Here is a 17,858-nt window from a genome sequence, read left to right on the forward strand (position 1 = left end):
GCCTAAGTAAAGAACGATGTTGGCACAATTTATTATTATTTTTTTGTTTTTTTTTTCTTCTTCCATATCAGGGCACTTCGTATCGAAGGAGTTGTCACATAAACTTCAAAAAGGGCTCATTTGATTGGAAATTGGAGTGGCTTGTGCCCTTTTTAATAGTCGAAAGTGATTGGAAGGCAACTAACACCCCTTCCACGCGCACCATTTCCCCAAACACATCCAATCAAAATTTTGAGATAGCCACTTTGTTCGGCGTAGTTGATTTCCAGATAAAAAATATGTTTTTGAGGAGGACACTCCCCTACAACCTTCAGGGCAAGGGTTTTAAGTTGTGCCCTGGGGATATATAAGAACGATGTTGGCACAATGTGTTATGTATTATTTTTTTTCCTTTAGACCAGGGCACTTCGTATCGAAGAAGTTGTCGTAGAATCTTCGGAAAGGGCTCATTCAATGGGAAATTGGAGTGGCTTGTGCCCTTTTTAATGTCAAAAGTGATTGGAAGGCAACTAACATCCCTTTCATGCCCACCAGTTCCGGAAATACATCCAATCAAAATTTTGAGATAGCCATTTTGTTCAGTGTAGTGGATTACCAGATAGAAATTATGTTTTTGAGGAAGAAACTCCCCCACAGCCCTCAGGGCAAGGGCTGTAAGTTATGCCCTGGAGGCATATAGGGTTTTTATACAAAGTGCTGTCGTAGAAACTTCAAAAAAAACTCAGTCGATTGGAAATTCAAAGGGCTAGTGCCCTTTTTAATTGTCGAAAGTGATTGGAGGGCAACTAACCCCCCTATCACGCCCACTTTTTCCCCAAACACAACCAATAAAAATTTTTAGATAACCATTATGTTCCACGCAGTTTAAAATTCAGGAAATTATACTTTTGAGCAGGACACTCCCCCACAGTCTTCAGGGCAAGGGTTATAAGTTATGCCCTGGGGGCATATAAGGTTTTTATTGAAATCTTTGTGGCAGAGACTTGAAAAAGGGCTTATTCGATTGGAAATTCTAATTAATAAAAAAACAAAAAAAAACAAATGATTGTGCATTGTCAGTTTAATACACATATACTGATATTTAGTAATCAAAATGTTAATATTATTTGATTTATTAAAGTTATAAAAGTAAAAACATTTATATTTTTCCAATAAAGTGCAAATTATGTTCTGGGCTTGGGAATGCATAGGGGTTTTGAGCCCAATTTATGTTAATTTCTGCTCGTTTTGAGTTTGACTCGGTTATTTATTGTAACTTCTGTTCGTTTTGGGTTTCATTTATTTATCGATGCTGATTTGTGGTAGTTTCACGCTTGGTGGATTATTTGATTTTGTTTTTGCTCATTTTTTTTAATGGAGTTCTTTACTTTTCTTTGAAAAACTTATTTGTGGAAACAGTTTTTTAGTTAATTTGATTAAAACAAAAAGTGTGTTACCACCAATGCGCAAGTAATGTCTTCTATATAAATATCCATAATCAGACGTTTTGGATAAACATCTAAGTTATAAATATTTACACGTCAATACTAAAATTCCACATGAAAGACTTTTGATTAAAGGATTAGAGATTAAAAAAAAACAAGATTTTTCACTATGAAATTCGACTGAAAACCTGAGACTAGAAAATCTGCAGAAAGAGTGACATTGCGGTAAGGACAGCTTGAAAAACAGGAACTTTGGTATTAGTAGAGATGGGGGTCCGACTCCCATGTGGCACCCCTGCTGCCACCTACAACTTTTTTGCACCCCAAATATGGGCATAGCCTCCCTAGGGAGAATGATTGCGTAATCAGTCAATGACCTCTTTTTTCAAGGTCGATTTATTTGATGTTTCTATGTGTAATAACTCCGGAACGAAGGTTGCACATGCGCATTGAATTCTAACGGGAACAATGTTATTGATCTAGGACTCGAGGGGGAAGTGAATTTCCGAGAACTTGATTGCGTAATCGAAGAGGAAGTGGATTTCCGAGAACTTGATTGCGTAATCGATGGGGGAAGTGAATTTCCGAGAACTTGATTGCGTAATCGATAGGGAATTTTATTGATACGATAACGGGAAACAGTTAGATCACGTGTTTCCTTCTCAGCCAATCAGAGGGCTTGGTTACATATTAGCGGCGGAGGGAAATATGATGAAAGGATTTTTACTATAGTTTTATTAGTCTGTGAATAGAATTCAAAGGAGTGAGAACAGTTTGACTTTACTCATTTGGATATATATTTGTGTTGATGGCGATGAGTGGAATGTTTACTCTATTAGAAGTTGATAGTGGAGCTGATGATAATAATACAAGAGCACCAAACATTGCGGTGGAAATTACGAAAGGATCGCAGCTTTGTCTGAAATGGGATGCAGTATATATAAGATACGTGATATCCTTGAGCAAATTTAAAATGGATGATCAATTATGTTTCGCCGCTAAAGTTGATATAGCACATGTGAATAGACTTCAATGTGCTTTAAGTGCATTAGTGAAACATATTGAAGACAATAAACAGTATCGTTAATTGTACATGCTCTGTATTATTGATGTTGTTGTTCTAATTATTCAATAAAATTTTTTCGAAATCGAAAATGTTCCCTTTCTTTTCTGGTTAGGGCTAACGAATCAGGGTCAGTCTAGAGTCAGCAGTCAGAGTGAAAGGATTGAAAAATGAATAAATTTGAGAAAGAGAGAATTAGATCAAATCTAGTGTTTATTTAAAAACATTTGATTTTTGATGATGATTTTCTCGAGTTATCTCTTAAACGCAGGATATTCTCATGTCAGTGAACACTTGACAATATAATGAAAAGTGAGTCCTCTCACTTTTGCTAGTTTAATATAATATTCAGATTCGACTCAAATGCACAAACTAAATTTATTTATATAATAATTGGAACATAACAAACTCATATTGTGGGTCCACTTTTGAAATTACTGAACACAAATTCAATATATATTACTCCCCACCCGTTCGAAAGAGGTAATGTTACAGAGCGACTCCTCTCTCCCACATTTTCCTCTCATTGAATTTATCGAACGAAGAGAATCAGTTTCGTTTTAGCTGTGAGTGAGTTGACATCGGAAACCAAAAACTGTTCTATATATGTCCATTGTGCTTTTACACTCTTGGCAGTTGGAATCAATGTGAGAATTGTACAATTATTGATGACTATAGTGAAAATTGTAAATTATGTAATCCTTGTAAATTACATAGAGACTATGCAGTACAAACTAAAGGATGTAATTCATGTCTTGAGGAGGTATGTGACTCACACCCTAGAGGACACCTATGCTCCAATTGTCACTATGATAAATGTGATCAGTGGGAGAATACTTACCCCGCTATGATTGGAAACAATCCCAAACGTGATTTTAGTTTATTTCTACGAGATTGGTATCGTCGCCGAGTTAAATTATTCTGGGAAGAGGAAACTTGACTACTATTCATCTGTTGGGGTAACAACACAATTTTGTTCCTACGACACCACTGTGATCACGACACACGCTATTACTATAAACAAAGTGTTTTTTATTTTGCTGTGACCGAATGTTAGTCACCATTTGAAAACACTTTGTGATATTTCTTCAAATAGACAGATTGAAACTCGTGAATTTCATAATATGAATGAAAATAGTATCATTTAATATACAAAGAGATATGTCAAGAGTGAAGTTACATTGTACTGTAGAAAATGTGACCCTGACATTGCACTCAATCAAGATCAATATACAGTGAATCCAAATGATTTACCAGCATTAGTGGTTCACGATAGTTGCCTATACATTGAAGATGAAGAAATCTAAAAGTGAAGATTTAAAGACATTGTTGTATATATATATATACATTTTATTAATAAACAAATTCACAAACATTTTTTAAGTACCTTACTCTAAGGGCCACTGAAATCAATACTGTATAGGTCTGAGAGGATATTTTCCACTAGAAAGTCATTCAGACGTGGATTGTCACTATAAATGTGGAGAAACTGCTTGTAAGTATAGCCACGACATCGGAACACAAAATATAGTAGTGCAGGGAAGCCACAGCTTTTAGTCGTTAGATCCTGCACCCTCTTCCGATTTTGAATGATAGTTTTCCCACTGCTCTCAATATAGTTGCTGATGTGGGGTGTGTAGAATGTATAGGGTAGACCCAGAGGATCAAGAAATTCAATCGTTTTCATTGTTTGAAAGATGCACAGCCAATGACCAGTATTCACAGTCGACGGACTGCTATTAACAATAATCAAGGTATTGTTGACACTTTGAATTTTTCCAAGAAAGTCCGAGGGTAGACAATAGGATTTGTACTGGGACATGTAGGGGTCCATATTAAATACATTGATTATTTGACTGGTGTTCATGGCGCTAAGTCTAGTAGAACACTACCTTCGGGAGTGATTTCCCAATAGGTTTCATATTGATTTAGTGAGATTAGTGCAATACTCTCAGCCAATGGGTCGGCGAATGTCCACTCTAAACGCACACTCTCCCTACGTACTATACTCATATCCTGTGTACTCGACAAATCCAGTACAATGACACCATGTGTTTTAGCAAACATATCTTCGGTTATACCATTTTCAAACAGTTAAGAGTCATGATCTAGGGTTTGCATGGTCAACTCATACAATGTTCAATAGGATCTTTTAAAAGATTGATTGTAGAGTGGTATGCTAATTACTTTGCACACAAGAGATGAAAGTCCAAACATCTCGAATTTATGTGGGCATTCAGTCCATGATCCAAGGGCACTGGCACTTTTCACAAATACCGAGGCCATTTTAGAAGGGATTTCGCCATTGTTAACTGATGAATCGGTGAAGCTGCGTGACCCCATTGCTCTATGACGCGGGGTGGTGATTGTATGAGGAACAAGTAGTTTAATATTGTTGCCATTGGCTCTCAGTTTTTCCACGGCCAAAGCAACAGAACTCATTAACTGTTGTTTGCGTACATGTAGTAGTGCTGAGGTTAGGGAGAGACTTACATCGGAATTGGCAGCAAGTTCTTTTCTCAATATGAAATTGGAAGGTACAAGCGTCAATTTTATTTCCAATTTAACATTAGGCGGCAGCCATTGGGGTATATTAAATATTTCATGATATATTTTTCCGACTAGATGTAATTCAATACTTGTAGCATTTTTAAGTGCATCAGTACTGTCAGTATTAGTAATATATTCATATCCATTGGAGGTGCCTCTCAATTCCTTGTATGACTTGGGTGTCATCAGCATGAATTGCATATAGCTTGTATAGTTTGAGAGATTGTTGCTTGTGCTAACCAGTGTACCATTGATATAGACACTAATTTGACGAAATAGATTATGCAATATAAAATTTTCATAGGATATCCCATCGGCCCGAACCGTCATTGTACTATCGGATTTTCGGACTTTCATTTGCAAATCTATAATGAGGACGATAAATCTACGAAGTAGTCTTCATTAGAATACATTTGAAAGTGGATATTATCTGAGAGGGGTTGTAGTGGATAAAATTGTTCATAGTAGCCATACTTGACAATCACATCAACATTTTTGGCATTAAATAGATTCAATGAGGCGGTGATTAAAGGTTGAGAATCCTTATGCGGTAGGTAGGACATCTTAGGTGAAGAAATCTAGTTTCGATCTAACAATTTTCTTCCCGGGACTTCTGGTTACACTACGTGTTGCCTTTTTCCTTCTTTTCTTTGACAAGTGGGGTGTCATTCTTTTCCGTCCTGAGTAGAGACTGATGAGGGATGCGCCGTTTCTTGAACTTTTTAAGCCTTTACCATTTTGTTTTAATTTCTCATCAAGGTTTCGTGCACTAGACCTAAGATTTTCCATAGCACTTTTTTTTAAATCCTTGAGAGACCCAATCGTAGAGCTTAGAGGATGCAAAATCTGTTGTAGCCGGTACAAGATATTTTCTAGCCAGTGGTAGGGAAGAGCAAAACAGTACAGCAAACCAACTGCCAAGACCATAACCAGACATTGTAGTACGCCCCTTCTAGTAGTCCATTCCATTGCCCTGTTGTTTTGGGCCAAGAGTATTAATATAGCAGTCAAGATCAGGACAAGTGAATACCACTTTTTTATTAGACATATTGCTGTTAAACTATGTATCGGAAATAACATATAATCACAGCCAAACCTTCCGAAATCTCTATAGAATCACTAGCTTTAGTTCTTGGTGTTAAATGACAGAGTTCCAACGAGCACGTGTTTACGAGAATATACTGAAGATGCTTTATAGTGTAGTGATGACTATGTTCTTGATTTGTTTTTCGTTCAAAAACTCGTAGGAGGTGAAGATTTGAATTACTAACCCGAGATGTTTCCGCAAATGAAGCATAGAGAAATATACAAGTGTCTGAGGAGAAGGCGGGTGGATAGTCAGCGAAAATAAAATTAGTGTTTCAGGCAATTTTGGCATTGATTATATTGAGCTTAAAGCAAAGAGCATACTTTAGATTGTCATTGAGAATAACCTTTTCTCTTGGAATTGGTGAACTAATGTAGATCTTGCCCTACTCATTTGAATAGTTTAAATGAAAAGATCCTTTTTTAAGAGCGGAAATTCTTTTATTGATAGTACGACATAAATAATTCATACATTTAAGTTCCTCGTAGGTTAATTCAATATATGGATAATTCAACCAATTGATTTTTTGAATTTGTTCTTGATCACCTGGTGGAGGCGGCCAATCATAGGGTCTAATTTTTATTTCATATTTACGATCCTTTCTCAGGATGTCATAGGTATTTTTGAGAATACAGTCGACAAGAGCCACTTAATACTTTCCGTCGAAATTGATGGTGGGGACTAGGTTCATCCAAAAATCACTTTTTATATTCAGATCATTGTATAGAGGATCAGAAACATTGTACATAAAAGTCGCAAATAAATCGTTTGGCATTGACAATGTCTTCAGCACTGACCCAAGAATCAAAACCCGAGTTGTATCCTATTCATCGAACAATTACCTATCTCTTGCCATGGTGTGTACGACTCTTTAATATCTTTTCAATTTGATATATTTCACTAGTGTTTCTAACTTTTTGCAGTTCATATTCATAAAAACCGCCCAGAATCTCATCATCTTTGGTGTCTCGTAGTCGATAAGTTATGGGTTTGGTGTCTAGGATTTTGGATACTTTAAAAAGTTTAGTTCTCCATAAATAAGTCCCTTTTTCAAAAATATTGGTTGTTCTATTAATGTGAACAGTATCACCCACATTGGATTTCTTCTTCTTTTTCTTCTTTTCATTGTCACTGGAACATTGCTTTAGAAAAGTATCAAATATATTTTCATTGTAATGAACATTCCTTGGTGTAGAGTTGGACAGAGATTGATGAGGTCGTTGATTATAAATCAACATGATTTTATCTAAATTATGAATAAAAGCCGGTGTATTTTTCAAAGTGCAATATCTTGAAATTAATAGACGAATCGTTCTTATTAATCGTTCAGCTAATGTTGCCTTTATCGGACTGTGACTATGATAAAGTGTTGTATTATATTTCGAAAGAACCTTTCGATAATAGAAAGTGAAAAAGTTGCTATCGCAGCCCGATTGAATTTTCCTACACGAAGCCTGCTGTAGAATACTTTCATTGCCCTTAGACACATCGACACTTCTTGTTGACCGCAGTGGGCTGGCAATGGCAAAGAAACTAAAGATAAGGATTGCCACCCGACTATATTTGAAGGGGGCATTGTGACACTGTTGAACTGTGTCTAAAGTTAAAAGATCCATTTGCATTATATGCAGAGGGAAAAAGGCTTTAGTTTGTCGATATTGTTTACCGCGAAGCCTGTGATTTAAATGTAGTGTGTAACTCGATTCATTTTCTAGATACTCTTTTGCCTTTTTCAATGTGGGGGTGCCGGAGACAGCTTTGGAAAGCGTTTTGGGAGAACTTAAACTCCCCGCTTCGCCAATATTGTTATAAACACCCTTTCAGAACGTCATCCATTTTGAGCGTAGACATGTAGTGCAATATCCACTCCCCTTTTGCACACTGGCGGGCGAATCAATTCGTCCTCGCTTTTGACTATCAGCCACATGTGTTTTAAAATCATCGGCGCTGATAGTCTCTTCAAATATTGAATCGTCTTCTTTTTTGAATGATGTTGTTGGAGGACTATATCCTCTTAGGTTATTTAGAATTTGATTATTGACAATAAGACTTTTTGTACAGTTTGATACATAGATAAAGGTGTATAGATTATTGTCAAAGGATATAAGTCCATTACGATTCGTCACCATAACACAAATTAAATCAAATAGATTATAACTTTATCCCTGAATTATAATTCGTTTCCCTGTGCTCTCGACTTGAACTTGATCGCCAGTTTCTAACATGAGATAAGATAATACTCTTTTACTCTGTTCTCGATAGGTCACTGGCAATAGGTTTCCAATTTTCAATACAATTGAATTCAATTCCTTCTCCTTTGATGCTGCTGCAGAATCTTGAGGAGATGTTTCCTGTTTAGAGGGATCGGCGACGGTGGGTCTCTCAAGATAAGGTTTATGCTTGTCCACACGTCTCATTGTATCTTTAAGTAAAAGTAGTTTTTTGCCGACATTAATATTCTCATCGTTAATGAATTGCATAGATTGTCCTCAAAATGTTCAATGGGGGTGAGGACAAGTTCAAATGGTGTCAATTTATGGGGTTTTCCCATTCTATCACTAGAGACAACTGTTTACAAGTCCTGCAATTATCGGCAGTAAAAGTGTGAAAAAGCTACTGCCCACCTGAAGGAGTCGTGTTGTTTTAATTTTTTTTCCCTTTTTTTTGAAAGCCCAGGCGCGTAAAGTGGATAGATATTTCTTTGTCTTTTGTCTAAAAGCATCTGGTCGTTGAACATTGCCCGCCGTTAAATTTAAACAAAGTTCAGATATTAGATTAATGAAATCATTGTCAACCCCATGTTTGAGTATAGCCTTCCTAAGCAAGGGTTTTGAATTGCTTAAAACGGAAAACAGATGCCGTTGTTCGTGTAGTTTCTTCAGTGTCATAATGGCGACTGATAGTCTTTTCTACTGTTCACCGGAAGATATGCTGTAATTTCATTGTTGTAAATGTCAGCGACTACACGTAGATCCTCGGGCGTGTTCTGATTAAGATCCAACAAAATATAAGCGTAGGGCATGCTAGTCTCCTGGGTATATGCTGACACTATACATTTAGGTGCGCCGGGGAATATCTGCTTATTGAGAGTTATTAGCAAGCTAGAATCACGAACAACTCGATAGATAATTTAGACAGTGCAATTCAAAGCAAGGGTTCGCATACATTTGCTCTGATGAAACAGATTGTGTAGAACCAGAGTAACGGAAATGTGTTCATGATGGGAGCGAACAGTGAACAATTGTAGTATTTTCTGTGAGAACTGTTAAATGGATTCAGCCAAATCATCAATAATCAGCCACGAGTTCAATTCAATACTATTGAAAACATCAAGTCCCCGTATGAATTGTATTGGTATGGTTGTGTCAATAGCTTTTATTTTATCATAGGACTCCTGCCAAATACTATAGCAATAGTAGATTTTTTTCGGCTTCTTCAAAAACATTTTATCGCAATTTTGAATTATTCCAGTTAAAAGTGTTGTTTTCCCCGACATTGAGGGCCCACACAGAAACGATCTGAAGGGTGTTTTAAATTGATACATGCTGCTGACAACAGTCGGACTACAACTAACTGTAAACCATATGTGCTCAATGAATAAGTAGTAATTTTCCCATGGATCTATCTATTCAAGAACAACAAAAACAATATTTCATGGCAGCATTTATTTCGGCACTGCATTGAAACAAAAATTTGCAGTCAACATGAACAATAATAAAAATAATAATACTTGTTAAACAAGAACAATTGGCAAAATTTCATGGTCAAAATTAAAACTCTATTTGTTCAACACAGGGAAATGATAACACTTTATTAATAAGCACTTATTGTCTTTAAACACTTTTCTGTACAACACTTTATGTACAATAAAAAACACTTTTTGTCCATCATCAACAACACTTTTCTGTACAACCCTTTTTTTCTTTAAACACTTTTCTATACCTAACACTTTCTATACAAGAAAATACACACACTTGGAAATTGCTAGTAGCACAGTTAAACATGATTAAAGTGAATTTAAAGGTGTGGGATCCCCCACCCCCGGGGACCGCGGGGCCAAAGGCCAGCCGGCCGTGGGCGGGCCCCCCCCCCCACCCCCCTGGGCGGCCGCGGGAAGGGACCCCCCCCCGGGAGCCGCGGGGTGAAAAAAAATAGTTGTCGTCACGGCAGGTTAAGGGATGGGTTAAGGTAGTGAGATTGGGATTATTTAATTAATGAACAGGTTGGGGGTGGTTAGTGGTTAGTCAGGTTAGGTTAACTTATCCGGACCAAGTTGATTGCGATAGTCAATGCATTCAACTCGATCGGAAATACGGTAGTGGCCGTGGGGTAGAACAGTCACACCATTCTCGAGCACATAGACTTTGTCGGATATACACGACATTGCATTCTTTTCCACTCTTACAGTATAATTTCTATACTGTAGAGAGCGAATTGCAAGCACTTGTGCTCTCGGCACTAGGCTACTTTCTAAACAGTCTCGGTACACGCTCATGTTGAAATTGCTCTTTACAAAATGTGTAGGCACCCCTTTACACGCCTTCTTTTCTTCCCCACTATGAGTTTCCACGCAATAGACTTTGGGGCCCGGGAACACCCCCCTGGATATCAAATCACTCCCCGTCTCTGATTTTAATTTTAATAGTTGGTTGGGGGCTTGACGTTTCACCAACTCGGGGTAGAGCGATGGATTCCAGTTGGTGAAATCCATTCACGAACTGATGTGCACCTCCTTTTGCAAATCACCCAACAAATCTTCACGCCCATTTACATTTAACAGCAGAGATTCTGTATCACCAGAGTAAAATTGAGCCTCCCCCTCCCTTGGCCATTGCACCTTGCACACATTGTAAAAGAACGACAACATGAGCTTTTTTGAAATTTCTAGTACTGAACTGCCGCCTGCAATATTCTTGTTCAGTACTACATTTCGCTTTCACCTGTGTAGAAGAACCATGCCGGCCTCTATGCTCGTGAATGATGTAAAATTGGGGTCGGCAATAATTCGTGCACACTCTAGAGGGTCAGTCACGACGTCGCAGCGAGATCTATTACGAACGCTTTCACACATTTTGCCAAACGCTGAATTTAGGATGAGCTTATACATTTCCTTCTCCCCCTTTGAATGTGCCTTAGAGCGTTTGTCGACAAAAGCCTCGATAAATATTTTCAAGTAGGGTCGCTGATTGAACAGAAGGACCTTGTGGATTTTGGTGATTTTGAAACCATTGCTCACCATCCAGTGCAAAAGCACATGGTGAACAACGATATTCTCCTTAGGGTCCAAATCAGCAATCAGTTTCTGTTTAGAGGGAGTCCAATGCATCCCCATATCCTCAACCAATGAATGATTGTAGGGGCTCAGAGAGTCCCTGGTCACCGGCCGAGTGATACAGGGAAAACCAAATTCTTTGATGGAGTCTCGAAGGGCTAGCGGGATTTGACCATCTACTTTAAAGAACCATCCGTGCGACCCGTTTTCCTCGACGGTGTTAATGTCAGGGAACTCACAAGGATTATCAAGCCATTTATATTTCCCACACGGCAAAGAGTAGTATGACATTGCCGAGGGGTACAATTAGTTCATGTCCAAGAACACTGCATTTGACTTTGCACCGGTGCTTTGTCCGCTCGGATCGGTTGATAAGACACGGTCCCCATGAAAAACATACCCACCCCGCATTAAAAACTCTACAAAAAGATGCTTATCTGCATCGGTGATTAAGCCTTTTTCCTCCCTGCTTATTTTTAAAATTAAATCCATCACTAAATGGGGTGTAGAAAAATAATAGCCTATATCTAACCCGAACTCTGAATAGATCTGGTCTGTGTTCTTACAGACTATATCCAGCAGAGTTAAAACGTCACTGGCCAAGTACAGTCTACAATAATCCCACCCATTTTTACAATCCCCCTTGGACCACACCTTCTTGGCAAACTCATAATCCTCGGCTGTGCATTCACTGTTGGTCAGTGAATTGTAAAAAGCTTCAATTGGAGGTAGTTTTTCCTCACTTAAGCGTGCGCCAGAACAGTAATAATCGTATGCATATATACCTTTGCAGGTCAACAGGTCATACATTTCACTGTCTGGAAAGTGCTGTTTAAGCAAGGGAAAGCTATCGAAATTTTCGCTTTTTTGAACTTGAATCAATTGACACAATGCCTTGGGGGAAAAAAATAAAGGAATCTAGAAATCTGGTTTTATTCCAACACGTATGCCCATTATCCGCTACCTGGCATGTCAATTTAAAAATTAGTAGCGTCTTAGCTGATTTGTGAATAAAGCTAGATATAAATGAGCTATGTTCACAGTGACTCCATACTTCCTTTTCCTCCCTGGGCATGCGTGCACGTGCTGTACCAATAAAATTTAAGTCATAATTGTAGTAATGACTAAAAACAGGGATAAAAAACTGCTTAAGCAAATTGAAAGTCAACGAGGGATGCGTAACCCCTCTACAATTTCTACCCCCGAGGATATTTCCTGCCACAAATGGTCATGATCTCTGACTTTTCCCCTCCCCCTCTTTTCCCTTTAGTCCCTTTATCCACCTCTGCAAACTCCCCCTTACAAACCCACCATATTTTTTGATTTTTAATCGCGAGACGATCCTCTGCAGACAACACCATTGGATAATGCGTATTTCTCAAACGAGAAATAGCACCATTAGCCTTGCCAATCAGTTTAGTCAATGCCTTGACCATACACTCGTCCCGCTCATCCAATGTCTCAACTCTTTCTAACAACTGCATGGTATTAGAACTGTCTCTTTGCGCTTGGGCGTAGGACACTGCAATGGCCAGGTATTCTTTGACTCGGTTTGGAAATTGTGGGTCATTCACCTCCACCAGCTTAGCTTCACAATCCAAAGATATTTTGTTGCACTGGAGAAGGGTGTTCTGGAAATTTTTGAAGCGTAGAATAGCCCGATCCCCTGTACCCGTGTCCACGGTCTGTTAGCCCTGCGGTCTACAATGCGGCATGGGCCACCGTAGTTTTATATCACTACGGAATTGTGAAAAGCATGTTGGACAGTCGAAACATACCCCCCTTTTCATCGCCGCCCCCAGACCTAGCCGCATGTCAGTGTTAGGGGTAAAAGGGCCCATTGAATTGGCAGGGTCACGAGGTGGCGTGTAAAACAACCAAACCCAGTGTTTAACCAAATCAACTGACGGGCCCCGGCCGGGTAAGACAACCCCCTTCTTTTTAGAGGAAGTCCTATCTTCAAATTCAGTTTCATACTGTACCACAGTAACGCCGATATTTAAGTGTACATTAGCCCATTAAAACATGTCTATGGATCTAAGCGTCACTGGGTATTTTCCTTCTAGACAAGACAAATCTACAGTGGGGAAAGTGGCCCCTTCCTTCCCTTGCATAGCCCAGTGATCTAAATTCGTTTTGGTAGCGTCCCAAGGTAGAGGCTAGAATGCTGAGACAAGTAAATCAAATCGTAAATACTTATGATCTGTTTAAAACACCTCCACTGGACACCATGACAACCTACTAGACCATGATTATCATTTATAATATTATCCCTTTCAGACCTCGCCCCCCCTCTTACAATAAAATCTGTCTTAATTTTGAATATATTAATGCTTACATTTTCAACCAAAAGAACTCCTGAACAACCTCCAAGTTCATTATGGTTGTCGAGATGAGTTATAATTTGATTCACCCAATCCATGAAAGCTCCCTAAAAATTTTCTAAATTTGGATAAACCAAACGCATCTTGGAATGTATAAAATGATAATAAACCTCGCTTTTTCCCTCATTTAAATAAAAAACTTTTAAAACAATGTAGACCTTAATTGAATCCCTACCCCCCCCACAACTGAATCTGGTTCTCCAAAAGTTCCCGAATTTTTTCTACATATGCATGCACACTTTCGTCAGGGTCATAAACACATTTTCCCGCCATAAGTTTCTTAAAGGAATCCCCAAACGTTGCAGTGAAAACAGCTATATCATTTAAAATTCTGTTGGACAGCTGAAAGTCTGGGAGAGTTGTACCCTCCTCCCCCTCTTGTATATTACCCCCTCCCCCAAGCTGTTCAACAATAACCGGTGAATGCTCCACTTCAGTTGTTTGAAGTGGAGTCGTTATGGTATCGGAGGTTGGAGGGTTCCCAGTAAAATCATTTAAAATTTGCAATGTATTCGGGCTCAAGTCTACCAGCTCAACTGTGCTATTATCTACATTAAAAAAATCATCAAAAAACTCATCAATATTAAAAGGAATTGGATATCGTCCCATGTTAAATTGTTGGGGGACTCCACGTGTGCCTCCTCTTCTTCCCCTTCTTCACTGGACGACGAATATGGGACCAATTCTCGCCCAATCTATAAATGAAAAAATAGCTTATTTTCAAAGTGTTCAAATCATCCCCTACTGCTTTTAAAATTTGGATTTTTATTGCTTAATAGACTTTGTTTAATACAACTGAATAAAATATAATATATGACATGGAAGGCGAAAATTTTTTCGTTTATTTTAAAAGAGTTCAAATTTTTTTTTTTTTCGGCGCATCCCCCCAGTGCCCCCCCCTAAACGTGCCCCCCCGCGCGTCCCGGACCCTCCGTGGCACTGTTAGGAGCCATGGCGCATCCCTGACCCGCGGTGCTACCCCCAACGCTTCCCTGACCCGTGGCGCATCCCGGTGGCACTTCCCTGACCCGTGGCACATCCCCCCGGCGCTTCCCTCACCATGCCCCACAGCACTCACCAGCCCCCACGGTGCAGTCCGGGCTCCGCGGCCCTTATTGTAAGCCGCCGCGCCTGTGTTCCGATTTCCAAGACCGAACTTCAGACGAGAAAACAGTTCAATTAAATGCTGTAAACCGTTAACTCAGTATATTGCCAACAATGTTTCCCCATCACTAAAATATTGGCAAGGCTTTGTAAGATTGAAGGCTATTTTAAAATATCCTTGCGCAAATTACGGGATCCATATGTGACAAATAGATAAATGTGAATAATCTCACTCAGTTCCTTCTCTTGAAACTTTGTGATATTCAATTGTGAAAAATAGGGGATTTTGAGTTTCAAATGGTGAGCATTAATTGACTAGAAATTATCCCATGAAAAATATTCGCTTATGAGATAGCAGCGAAGAGATAGGGGTGAATGCATAGAAAATAGCAAAGATTAGAAAAAATAGCATTTTGAGTTTCAAAGGCAGTGATTATTAATAGAAATTACCTAAAAATATTCACTTATGAAATATCGAAGCGATAGCAAAGATTAGAAAAGAGTGGTTTCATTGCAAAAAATTATATTTAGATCTCTCTGTAAGAGGGGGGGAGCAGATAAAAGAGTGGTTTCCTTTCAAAAAATTATATTAAGATATCTCCGAGGGGTATAAATTTAAAACCTTGGTTGGGGTGAGGGTTTAATATCCCATAGAGATAAGTTTATATTGAGATTGAAAAGGACTAAAAATTGGAATAAATAGATAGGTAGTAAAAAATGCTTACATTTTTATATCCCGGCTGCACTTGGGTGCCAGATGGCCCGGATAGTGCGTGTTGGAGGGCGGGCGGGCCGGCGGCGCTATGTTCTTGTGCGACTGGGCCGGCAATGTTATGATCTTGAATAGCTTCAGAATTGTATTTAGCCGCCCACTCTCTCTTTAACTTTCTGCCAGGCTGCATTGGGGCTGGCACTGATGGGGCTGCCTCATCATCTTTGGCTTTCTTGGAAGGAGGGGGCACGCATTCTTCATAATTTGCCTTAAAAAGAAGAGAAAAAATTAGTATCTAAATAATTTGCCCCTTTTTTTACAGAAAGAAAGTTATTAACTACAATTTTGTTTAGAAAAGTATCGCATTTTAGTAAAGCAAAAAACCCATATTCTCTCCCCCTAAATTTAGGAAAATTATCTTACTATCCTTTATTCAATGTTATAGCTAAAATAACTAAATGACGAAGAAGCAATTAAGGTAAGAAACAATTATCTTTTCTATTTTGTCACTATTAAAAGTGCTAACCCCCTCCCCAGAAAAAAATCCTGGATTCACGCTCCCCTCCCGGGAATATAAAAGAAACTCTATTGAAAGAAAGCCTGAAAAAATTAAAAACATGCCTATAGACGCAACGTATATATTTACACATTAGTTTTCTTGTCAAAGGGTATACATATCTACACAACGAATCACCCCTCTTACTTCTCATGCGAAGAAAAAGTTTGTTTTCATTTTAAAATGATGGCGATAGAATTGAGGCATGGCCCCCTCCCCCTTTCGCCAATGTCCTAAATATATTGTTAGATCTTAATTTGAAAATAACGAGATTTCACTGGTTCTCCAAAAAGAGATTGTATATGCCTGCGCTTAATAAATTGCAATTGTCTGCATGAAAGCGTTTTAATTTGACAGGAGAAACACATCTCATTTTGATCTGAGAAACCTTTTACAGGAAGTGCTTCAAAAAGGGTGCCAGCTAATTTTAGGCCTCGCGCTGGAGCATTATGTCAAAACCAGAGCGATATTTTCATTAAAAATTGACAGCAGTCCGTGATCTCTTGATCTGGAAATATAGAAGGAACGACTTTAAAGAAATGGTATTTCTTTGTGCGAGAATTTGATTGTAAAACAATGGGGGGGGGGCGGGTTTAGGTTTTGAGGGTAAGAGAAAATATTTTATGTATTTAATTTTGACGCAGAAACAGTTCCTTTTGACTTTGGCTGCTGCGTTCGTAAACACATAGGAAAAAGGGTCAGAGCTAATTATATGCCTCGCGCCGGAGAGCCTTGTGTCAAACCACAGCGGGTTAATAACAACAGTGACGGAAGTCAGTAGACACTTTAGCTGGAAATATAGAGGGAAGGAAATTATTTCTTTTTGCTAGAATTTTGGTTGTAAAACAATGGGGGATGGGGTTAGGTTTTGAGGGTAAAAGAATATATTTTATGTTTTCCTAGTGAGTAAAGTGATGTTTGTATGGTATGTGGGGGGGGGGTTTACCCGAATAGAGTAGAGGGCGACAACGGAAAACAATTTTATTTTGAAAATAAAAAATGTACTTACATGGTAAATTGAAGTTGCCAAGTCTTCTAATTCATCAATAATTTCATGTGTTCTATCCATTGTGTCACAATACTTTCTGATAATTTAATCATATTGCATGTCCGTTATATACGAAATCTCAAGGGTGAATTGTTATGTAACGGGGAAAATCATATGTAACCACGTCTCTGATTGGCTGAGAAGGGGGGTGTATCAGACTCGCTGATTGGCTGAGAAAGAAACAAGTAATCTAACTGTTTCCGAGAATGTCATAACATATGGCTCGAGCAACAACAACAAATACTATTTCTGGACACCATGACATTCACGAACGATTATGCAATCAAGTTCTCAGGAAATTCACTTCCCCCTCGAGTCCTAGATCAATAACATTGTTCCCGTTAGAATTCAATGCGCATGTGCAACCTTCGTTCCGGAGTTATTACACATAGAAACATCAAATAAATCGACCTTGGAAAAAGAGGTCATTGACCGATTACGCAATCATTCTCCCTAGGGAGGCTATGCCCTTATTTGGGGTGCAAAAAAAGTTGTAGGTGGCAGCAGGGGTGCCACATGGGAGTCGGACCCCCATCTCTACTGGTATTGACAGTACAAAACCGAGAGAAGATATACCATTACGGTTAGTGATGACGAAACCATATAAATTAGCAAAAAAAGAAGCAATATAACTAAACTCGGGTCTTCAGTGTCCGGT

This window comes from Artemia sp. Qi Xiang Cuo, chromosome 9, assembly GCF_049724085.1.
Source record: "Artemia sp. Qi Xiang Cuo chromosome 9, ASM4972408v1, whole genome shotgun sequence".
Classification (NCBI taxonomy): domain Eukaryota; kingdom Metazoa; phylum Arthropoda; class Branchiopoda; order Anostraca; family Artemiidae; genus Artemia; species Artemia sp. Qi Xiang Cuo.